The sequence below is a fragment of the Zeus faber genome (genome assembly GCF_960531495.2).
Source record: "Zeus faber genome assembly, chromosome: 21".
Classification (NCBI taxonomy): domain Eukaryota; kingdom Metazoa; phylum Chordata; class Actinopteri; order Zeiformes; family Zeidae; genus Zeus; species Zeus faber.
This window is the reverse complement of record NC_137208.1, coordinates 17,778,095-17,788,690: the sequence shown is the minus strand read 5'-3', so window position 1 is coordinate 17,788,690 and position 10,596 is coordinate 17,778,095.

The window sequence follows — 10,596 nt, the reverse complement described above, 5'->3', positions numbered from 1 at the left end:
TACGCCCATTATTGTTACAGCCGTACCGTACTTTTAAACTCAAAAATAATTCCACTTTTTTAAAACATGTATATTCTTACTGTTAATAAAAGCTTTTTTTTTTTTAAATAGTTGTGTGTTGATGACGCTGTTCAACATTCCCTCAAAACAAAGAACAAAGAAAAAAGCAGTGATTGCCCCATTCACCAGCGTATCAAGTCTCCATTCAGCAGGGGGTGAAGTAGCCATGTGACAACTAGCTAGACTCTGTTAGTCCTCCAACCATTTGCATTCTGGGAGTTGACTGAATGAACCAAGTATGGGGGAAAACTTTGAAGGTGATTATCTCATAAACACGGTTTGCCTTGTTATTAACAAGTCATAGCTTTAAAAAATATTTGCTTGATTTGCAGAAGTGACACCTTGTTTGGAAGCTCTGATTCTCCACTTTCAAATGATGTGAAAAAGTCGAAAGCCTCCAAATGATCCTAAAGTATGCGGTGGGTCACATACGCTTTGAATATATTTCCCTTTCCAGTAGTTGAGGGTTAGTCCACAGTAATGGGATAATGTCCAGTAGTATGAGGCACTGTCCACTTCAACAACTAAAAAAAGAAGAAAAAAACAATAGAAGAGTATAATGGCTTCACATAGGATTTTCCTCTCAGCACAATTTGGATTTTTTCCATAGTGTGTTGTCATAGGATAGTGTAGAATGTTGTTTGGTCTTTTGTTTTTCCCTGGTCAATTGTGGGAAGAGCGGTTTGGCCAATCTGAGGTGAAGATGTCCTAAGACCTCTGTCATTGTTTGTTTTTTCATTGAACAAGGATTTTAAGTTGTTTTCCAATTACACAGGACAGGTATGTACCTTTTGACTTTTTTTTGCAGAATTTGAAAGTGAAGAATCAGAGCTTCAAAACAAGGTGTCACTAGTGTGAATCAAGCAAATATTTTTAAAGCTATGACTTGTTAATGACGAGTTTGCGGCAAACTGTGTTTCTAAAATAATCCCCCTCAAAGTTTTCCACTCAACACTTGGACCCATTCAACCAGCTCCCAGAATGCAAATTGTTGGAGGACCAACAAAGCCACATGGCTACTTGCCACATTGACACTTGGACCCTGCTGAATTGGACAATCTCTGCATTGTTCTTGTGTTTATTGGGAATGTTGAACAGCGTCATCAACACACAACTATTTTTGTTTTTAAAAAAACTTTTATTTAACAGTAAGAATAAACATGTTTTATAAAAGTGGAATTATTTAGAAGTGTTTTAAGTGCAGACAACACAACAAAATGTAGTCTGTCAATAAAATGAGTCTCTATATATCAACCTTGGTGTGTCATTTAATAAATAAATGTGCGTATGCCAAATAGCCAAAATCACCTAGGAATGTTAATAGTTGACCAACCCATATTTAATTTCTGCTGTAGCCTCTTGTCAACCTCTTTCCTGTAACTTTGTCCATGATGAAAAGCCTAAGTTTGCATCACTTCTTTAGACGATCTACTTACTTGTTGAGCAAAGTCAAAACTGTAATGCATCTTGATGTGGTTGAACGCAGGTTGAACATGACCACCCAAAGAGTGGTTGAGGCGCTCACAGGTGTTCTTGGAGTCCTTGATACTGGAGTTGTAGACCTCTCTCTCTGAGCGTAATTCCTTGTGCTGTAGAAATCGCTTCACGTAGAAACTTCTTCCGTTGTAACAACAACGTCGGTCTCCCTTGGTGGTTCTTGAAAATATTCAGTTTCCTAGTCACTTTCAGGTAGATCCGCTGTTTAAAATGTTCTGCAAGTCTGGGATAATGCCGATATCAGATTCAGCATCGCTGTCGTTCTCGGCGTCGCTGTCGGAGAACTGACTGTCATCGCGGAAAAGTTTGCGATATGATTTAGAGCTTCTGCCAACCGCTTCTCGTAATCCATAACAACACAGAGATGGAAGTTTGACAGAGTTTCTCATCCTGCGCTTTATCCATCTGTTTTATGGAAGTGACCTTTACAAAAATGTATCCAGGTGTGTGAAAAACTAATAACATTTAAAGGTTTAACTCTATCAAAATGGTTTCACATTGTAACTTCACATCACATGGAATATGGAGGAATGATTTTCACCGGGATGGTCGCTTTAAAGGAAAGGATCGATCGGCGTTCGAGCTGTTCAGCGTCTCGGTAAGTGAACTGTGTTTCCCATAATGGGAAACTGGGAGGGGGGCCTCAACGGTGCTCTTGGCATAGCTGGAGGGTTGACTAACTTGCACATCTGCCCAAATGCCTGGCCAATTGAAACAAACCATTATCCGCTGTAGTCTTTTCTCGTGAGCAAGGTGACCGACCATCGCATTATGGTGAGCCGCCTGGAAGAGCATTTCCCGGCGGCTCTTCGGCACTAACAACTGGGTTATCTCCTCTCCTGTCTGAGTGTCACGGCTCACTCAATATAACATGTCCCTAATCATTGAAAAATACGGGTGAGTGAGCACGGCGTCTGGGTGTGTCAATATGCCATCAATTTTAACTACCCCCTCAAAGGCCTTGCGTAGGGTGTCGTCTCTCGACTGTTGCAGCGGAAAATCATTGATAGGGAAGGTTAAAGGAACCAGGGGAGATTTTTCTTGGGTTCCCACCGTCCCTGCACCTGTCGCGCCACCAGCGACCCCTCTGCGTCACCGTGCATCACGCAACACTTACATTTCCCTCCCGACCGTGAATGCACTCCCCTAGCCTCTCTCATCAACACGTCAAACCCTGGCTTTTTTCCCTTGTCATGAATTTCGAGCCGGACCATCTGATATATGTGAATATCCCCCTCCACACAATGAACCTCCACCTGTGACGCCTCCACCTAAGCCCCGGGTTGAACCAAGAGTTGCTGGACCATTGTCTGCGAACAGCCCAAGTCCAGCAAAGCCTAATGTCTACCCCCTTGAAGCCTTACCTGTACTTTGTAGCCCCTTTCCGACCAGGGGAGGGGTCCAGTGGTTTGGTGACCCGGACCACCTGGCCGAGTTCCATCCGAGGACAGGGTCGTGGCCGAACCACCTGCAGTGTCCGCACCCCTGCCCAGGTGGAGGGGACAGCACAGGAAGGGGAGAGAGCGTCCCACGGCACCACAGAACCCGGCGAATCCCGCGTAGGTCCTGTGGTCAGACGTAGCCCCCCCCGGACATTGTCCTCCGGTGCACCATGATGGGCTGCAAACCCCGCTAATCCCGCGTGGGTCCTGGGGTTGGACGCAGCAGCCCCCTGGACATTCTCCTCCTGGCCATCGGGACAGACCCGGGTCCCGGCGAATCCCGCGTGGGTCCCCGGGTTGGACCCAGCGCCCCCCCCGGACATTCTCCTCCGGGCCATCGGGACGGGCTGGTGACCCGGTGAATCCCGGAGTCCTGGGGATAGACGCGGGTCTGTTCCACTGGCCGGCTCTCTGTCAGTGGTGGCGGGCCGGCGGCCAGTCAAGGCGTGCTCCAAGGAGCTCACGCTGGCAAGGATGTGCCACAGCTGACAGCGGAGGTCGTCCCGCTCCTCCTCCAGGTCTGCGAGGCACTTCCACAGCCAGCGGATCGGCTCCAGACCCTCCCCCATGTTGGGTGCCACTTGTGGGAGTCTCTGCCTGCAGGTAAGGGTTTTGGGAGGGAGATGATGGTAGCCAACATGGCGAGAGGTTTTATTGTCACCTTGAACAATAGGGTACGCTGGCCACAAGTATCAATCACAATTGATAATGATGACTATTCCAATAATAATAATAATAATGCTGATGATAATAATAATAATAATAATAATAATAATAATAATAATAATCATCATCATCATCATCTCGGGCGCAATAGGAATGGCGTACCACTGCTGGGCTGCTGACGAGCCTGTGCATTAACAATTCTCCCTTGATTCGAGGCAGCTCGGGAAAGGGAACTGTGCTGTCATCCACAGTCGGTGCTTGACCACACCCCTTTGTCCGCCACACTCCTAGTTAGTGTGATGTCAAACGGTTGTCGCAAAACAATGTCCAACTCTCTTCCTAATAAAGCGCCGTTTGAGCAGTCTGTCTGAGAGAGAAATGGCTATGCAGCTTTGAAGTGTATTCTGTATTGTTTTTCTCTCCTATTTTGCGAGAAAAAAATGTGAACAAAACTCTCAGTTTGTTTTTGATAGCAAAGATTTATCTCTCCGACCACACATCGGAAGCTCTTTGATGGGTTTGACTCTATTTTGAGATAAGATTCTTGACGAGTCATTCATTTACATTACATTTAGTAGACGCTTTTATCCAAAGAGACTTACAATTATTCAAACACCGACGGACGCAGCCATCAGGAGCAATTAGGGGTTAAGTGTCTCGCTCAAGGACACTACAGCATGCTAGCAGGAGGAGCCTGGGATCGAACCAGCAACCTTTAGATTACTAGACGACCAGCTCTACCTCCTGAGCTTCGTTTCATTTGATTCAGGGTAAACACATGGTGAGCGAGGGAGGACTTCCAGTGAACGATGAACGACAGTCAGAAGAATATTTTTCGACTGATTAGAATTCTCACAGGCATCATTTAATTCTGTCAAAATTATTTATTTATGTGGAAGGCTAGTGTGTAGAGCTGTCACATTCAATATGAATTACACCAAATGCCTTCACCTTTAATACATTTTTCAGTTCACCCTACTCTTCTACCAGAGCGATTCCACTCTCCCTTCAAGTCTTGCATCACCAACCATTAGTAGTTTGTGACTATTTTCAGTGGTTAACAAGACAGTGGTGTGCCGTGGCAGAATTTTTTTTTGGAAACACTGATTTATGCCATGGAGTCACCAAGGCAGGGAGGTGGGAGGGTTTGGGTGGAGGGGGCGGGGCAAAACAAACAGCGCCACATGGAGGAGTGACCTTTTGCGTGGTTTGTGGTCGGCCGTCTCTGCCTGGCACCGTCTGAATGTCACTGGTGTGATGCTCCAATGGAGCGGGAGTCCAACACACACACACACACACACACACACACACACACACACACACACACACACACACACACACACACCAAGAAGCGAGTCCAAGCAACGATTTTGAAAGACTCTCCCCTTAAAGCACACACAGTCATGCTGGAAGTCTATTTCTGATTGAATTGGTCAATCTGCTGCCCTGGCAAAGCTGTTTTAACTTAAAGTAAGTAATTTTTGTCCTTAAGCCGTTGCGTGGGGAATATGCATGTTGTTTTTTGGTCCTGTGGGTGTCTGGAGGGGTATGTTGGCTCCAGGAAGCTGCCCCCATGTTAGAGTGGGCACCCCCCACAGGGGATAATTGGCTTGTTAGGGCCCGGCGTGGCGTCGGCCCCTGGTGGGCTGCCGGGGGAACGGTCATGCATATATGGATGAAGGCTGAACACCGCTGACACCCTCTCCCCGGCTCGTGTAACATAGATAGGATGCTGGTCGAGAGGGTGGGGGTGGGAGTGGGTGGATAATCACATCAGTGACTGATTGATGGGTGGAGAAGACGGAGACGGGTTAAGGTAATGATGAACGGGATTCTTTGGCATTTAATTTGGATGAAGGGTAGATCTATGTGATGTGCGTGGATTGTCAATTATTTATATGATTTTATATAATTTTTTTTATTTTATATACGTTTTTATTTCATATGAAATAAAATGTTTTTTGTTTATGTTTTTTGTTATTTTTTGAGGTTATTGGACATTGCACATTTTCTTATTTACTAAATAATTAGTAAATAATTTACTAAACTTATTTACTAAATTAATTATTTTATTATCATTGCCTATTATTATGATTGAAAATATATAAAATATCCATCTATCTAATCCATCCATCCATATCTGTTTACACATCGGGAAACAACTGAAAACCTAATCATTTGCTGCATATTTATGATTCACCACACAGATTATGTGTGTGTGTGTGTGTGTGTGTGTGTGTGTTTGAAATGAATATGTGTGTGTTCTTCAATATGCGTGTGTGTCTGTGTGTGTGTGTGTGTGTGTGTATGTGTGTGTGTGTGTGTCTCATGGGAAGATTCCCACTACAATGACATCGCTTTGGGCGGGACATGCGTCGCTGCCACTCTCCTGCTGACTCGGCACCGTTGATTTGGGAGCGTGTGTGTGTATCCATCTAGGTATTGTATCTGCATCTACGTGTGTGTGTGTGTGTGTGTGTGTGTGTGTGTGTGTGTGTGTGTTTGTGTGTGTACATTTGGGTGGAGGGATTCCCAACAGGAGCGCTGTTTTCGTACACGTCCCACAGCGCAGCCTCCTCAAAAAAACAAAACACCAGCGCAACGACCATAACAACAACAACAACAACAACAACAACAACAACAATCCGGGAGGGGGGGGTATCATGGCAACTATAGAAACTTACCTTCAGAGCCCCCGCCATGCTCCCCAGAGCAGCTTATCAGGGATGTTATGAGTCCCCCCCACCCCCCACCCCACACACACCCACAAACACACACACACACACACACTCGCTGATTGAAAATGGATACAGGTGGAAATAGCAATGGTTAGAAAAAAAGGGAGGGAAACAGAAGTAAGATGGAGCTGCCGACCTATCTTAGGTAAATATATGTAGATAAATATACATCAGCGGGATTATGATGTGTGTGTGTGTGTGTGTGTGTGTGTGTGTGTGTGCAAGCATGTGTTGTGGTGTGTTGTGTGACAAATAAAGACTGTTTCTTCTTCTTCATAACACAACCTTGTTTGGAAGGATTCGGCCCTCTGGAATGAATTTGTCAGTCACCATTCTGTCGGTAGGAGGAAGTACTGTAGTTTGGTACGTTATTCCACGAGATCCTTCTGAGGAACAGCGAACATGGTTGTCGTTGATTGTTGTGATGACAAAATGTTAATTCATTGACAACAATCGTGAGTAGATCTATTGAAATGTTGGCTTCGAAATTCTCATAGCTAAACAAAGGTTTACTTGGGGCCAGTAAAAAATCTGGATCTCTGCAAGACGGTTCTATCCTATTCTGGACTCCAAAAGCTTAGAAGAAAAAAAATAGAACGGGACTGATGTGAACCAGAGACTGATGTGATCAAGTTTATTGTGTATTGGAAAAACAAATACAACAGCAAACTCAGAGTAAGCTTCGCGAAAACTAACAGATTTATTTTTCAGGTGTCATAAATCCCTCAAGACGTTTTGAGACTATCGCAGCTCTTAGTCTTTGTTAGCACTAGACTTCTGATGGCACTTACCAGACAGCCAATTCAGCCACATTCTTACAAAACAACGAGGATAAATGAAACACTAAGTAGTAACACTGGTTATACTGGATAACACGTGGCTTATGGATGGTAGCAATGACAATGCAGGATATATTGTAGGCAAACAAGGGGCACATAAATGTACCTGTAAGTGCAAAATCAAACAACTGTAGTGAATATATGAAACATCTTAATAAACCTCTTGAATCTTGAATCTATATAACACAACAACTGTCGTGAGTATACGAAAAATGCATAACGCCACAACTGTGGTGAGTATAAGAAACAAAAGCGTGACACAACAACTGACAAAAACTGTGAGGATCAGTGAATGGATCCGCCATTGTTTCCTGATGCATATTTTACATAGATGGATGGCTGTAGCAGGTGGGACCCTGGCCAGAAGGGAACTGAAAACCAACAAAGACATGGCTGCCACCATGGCAGGTTGAGCAACCAATGGGTCCACTGTGGGTTCTGGGACCTCCTGTGGGGAGTTGTTTGGAAGGGCGTTGTTTGGAGGGCCAATGTCCAACAAGGAGCCGGATGAGCTGCATTATGTGTTGTAGGAGTCTGGTGTAGTGGGGCTGTGACTGAGGGGTCACATCCAGTCGTCCTGGTCGATGATGGTGTGGGAGATATCCACGTGGACTGGAGTCGCTGAGGCAAGGGATGTCGGCCATGTGTTGGGAGTGCGTGGCTCGGCGCTGCTGTTAGATTTTACGGACGGTGGACCAGTTGTCTGTCATGATTATCGGCACATCTCTGGTCTTGTAATGGTCCTTCAAGTGGGATGGGTAGGGTTGCTTTGGCCTGGGCACATAGACTTAAACACTTGGGTGAGAGACACACATTGTGACAACAATGTCAATGTCCACAATTGTAAAAGTGGAGTAAGTGGAATAATTGTGTGATTCCCAAACAGTTATGTTGAATAGCTGACTACAATCTCAGCACCTAAAGTAAATGCGAGCACCCTAGTGAAACAACAGAATTATATTATCACAATGCCTCATATGTAGGGGATAATGTCCATAGAATATTGATTAGGCTACAAAATATTCAACAGTGTGTAAAATCCTTCTAATAGTTGTACTCACGAGTGTAAATCATCGTAGTTTAACTTTTCAAGAGCTTCAGTAGCAAGATCTGGATGGGGCAAGCCACAATGGCTATCGCTGCCAAGCAGTCATGTGAATCTCCATAAGAGGGAGGAAGAGAAGTTGGAGTAGGATCGGTGCACACGTCAAAGTGACATAAGCGAAGTGAAAGTTGCACATGTTGATGATGGAGGGATGAACCGGTTTGCTTCGTAGCAAGATAAAGGCCACAGCATGTAACCAAACCAATAACTCCAGCACCAAGTTTCCGAGCATAGTATGCAACAAGACGTAAAACAACAATGACCACAGCAGACCAGAAAAGCCATACCAGGATGCGACCCCGAGGAGAAAATAAATAATAAAATAAATGTCATGATTTAAATAGTGAATGTTCTTTTGTGTAAGCTAGAGTTATAAGGAAAAATAAACTATGCGACCATCTTGTTCTCTGTATTTTAGAAAGTCCTGTGTATCCATGAGACAAACAGATCAATAAACTATCAACATTCAAATTAATGTAGTGCCATTAATAAACTCAAAATAAGTCAAAATACATTTCTGTAATGTGTCAAAAAAAACATTACTGGAGGCTCCACAACACTCAACAATAAGTTAAGTAACTAGAGAGGGTAAGGAAAAATAATGCGATTTACACACCAAAACATTTTTTAATTTAGCATTCAATACTATATTCCTGATTTATTTATATAATTTTACTTATATCATTAAAGATACAACTAATAACTGTAACGAATAAGCCTGAGGTCTTCAGCAGTCATCAAGCTAATAGATGCCTGACTGGTGTTAATGAATAACATTTGATCAACTATCTATTATCTCATGATCATTTAGTGTTACCTAACTTCTAACAAATCACATGAATTATGCGTTAAGCCTTGAACTGCTAGTCCTACCCCTTGGCCAGGGGGTATTCAACTATAAATCACATCATTCTGAAGTCTGATTAGAGCAAAATTGAGAGGTTATTTGGCAATTCAGTTAACACCTTTACTAAAAAAAAAAACCCCATATATGTATATATATATATATATATATATATATATATATGACGATAACTCTTATACAATTTTTAAACTGGATTGTCTATCCTCTTAGGCTATTTTAAAACTCAATTGTCTATCCTCTTGGACATTTTTTAAACTCCATTGCCTATCCTCTTAGACAATTTTTTTACTTTTTTTACGTGCTACCTATCTGATGTTCTTTCTCGATAAAACTTCCTCAACACTAGAAAGTTGTATGTAATTATGAGCTGGATGAGCTGTATGTTTACCCACATCCACACTATAAAAAAGTGTTTTTACAGGGGTTTTTTTTCCAGTAACTAAATTATTCCCTGTATTTCAATTTAGAAAAAGAAAATGCAATGTGCAAATTTGAATTAAAAAATAACAATTTGACAGACTTTTTCTGCAAAACTCTTAACAGTATATTTAAACTTGGGCATTTGCAAAGTAAAATTACATGTTTTTTTGTGTCTTACATGTGAATGGTCTTAGATTGATGGTATTTTTGTAATAACAATAGTTATTATCTGTACTTAGGCTTTTCTTTATTGTTTTTAAAGATAATAATTCTGTTTTTTAGAGGTGTATAACTCTATCCTAATAGTTAATATATGTTATAAGTCAAAGATTTCATGAAATTATAGGGATATTTCTTGTAAAATTCCAGTAATGGATGTTAATTATGGGAAATGGCTCTGCTCAGTCAGAATAATTATGACATACATGCCCTTGTCTCTTATGATACTGTATTTTAACCGATTATAGCAACATTCACCAGAGAATCACTCACTCTTTTCATACCATGGTCTTTCATTAGCACACATTCATACAGATTTTTCGCACCAGCTTCTGTTGAAGTTCCTTTTTCTGATTACATTTATAATTACAGTAATTTTTAACTAGGTCAATATTTTAGGTTCATTGGAGAAGAGACTTTTGCGATATCTTACGACCTGGGTGGAGTTCTGCACTCAGACACAAACCGAATTTGTAGAAAAATAAACTTTGCTTAGCTCTAAAAAAAGTCATTTTTTTTTTTTTGGTCAATAGTGTCTTTGAAGTGCAGGCCGACTCCCCTAGGTTTTCAGTCTCCATCTAAGTCGTCGTTCTCGCTTGGCTCGGCTCCGACAAATGTCATGGCTAAACAAATGTCCAGACTTGGGGCCAGTAAAAAATCTGGATCTCTGCACGATGTTTCTATCTTGACTCAGAAATCTTAGAAGAAAAACACCGTAACCGGACCAGTCTGATGCGATTAAGTT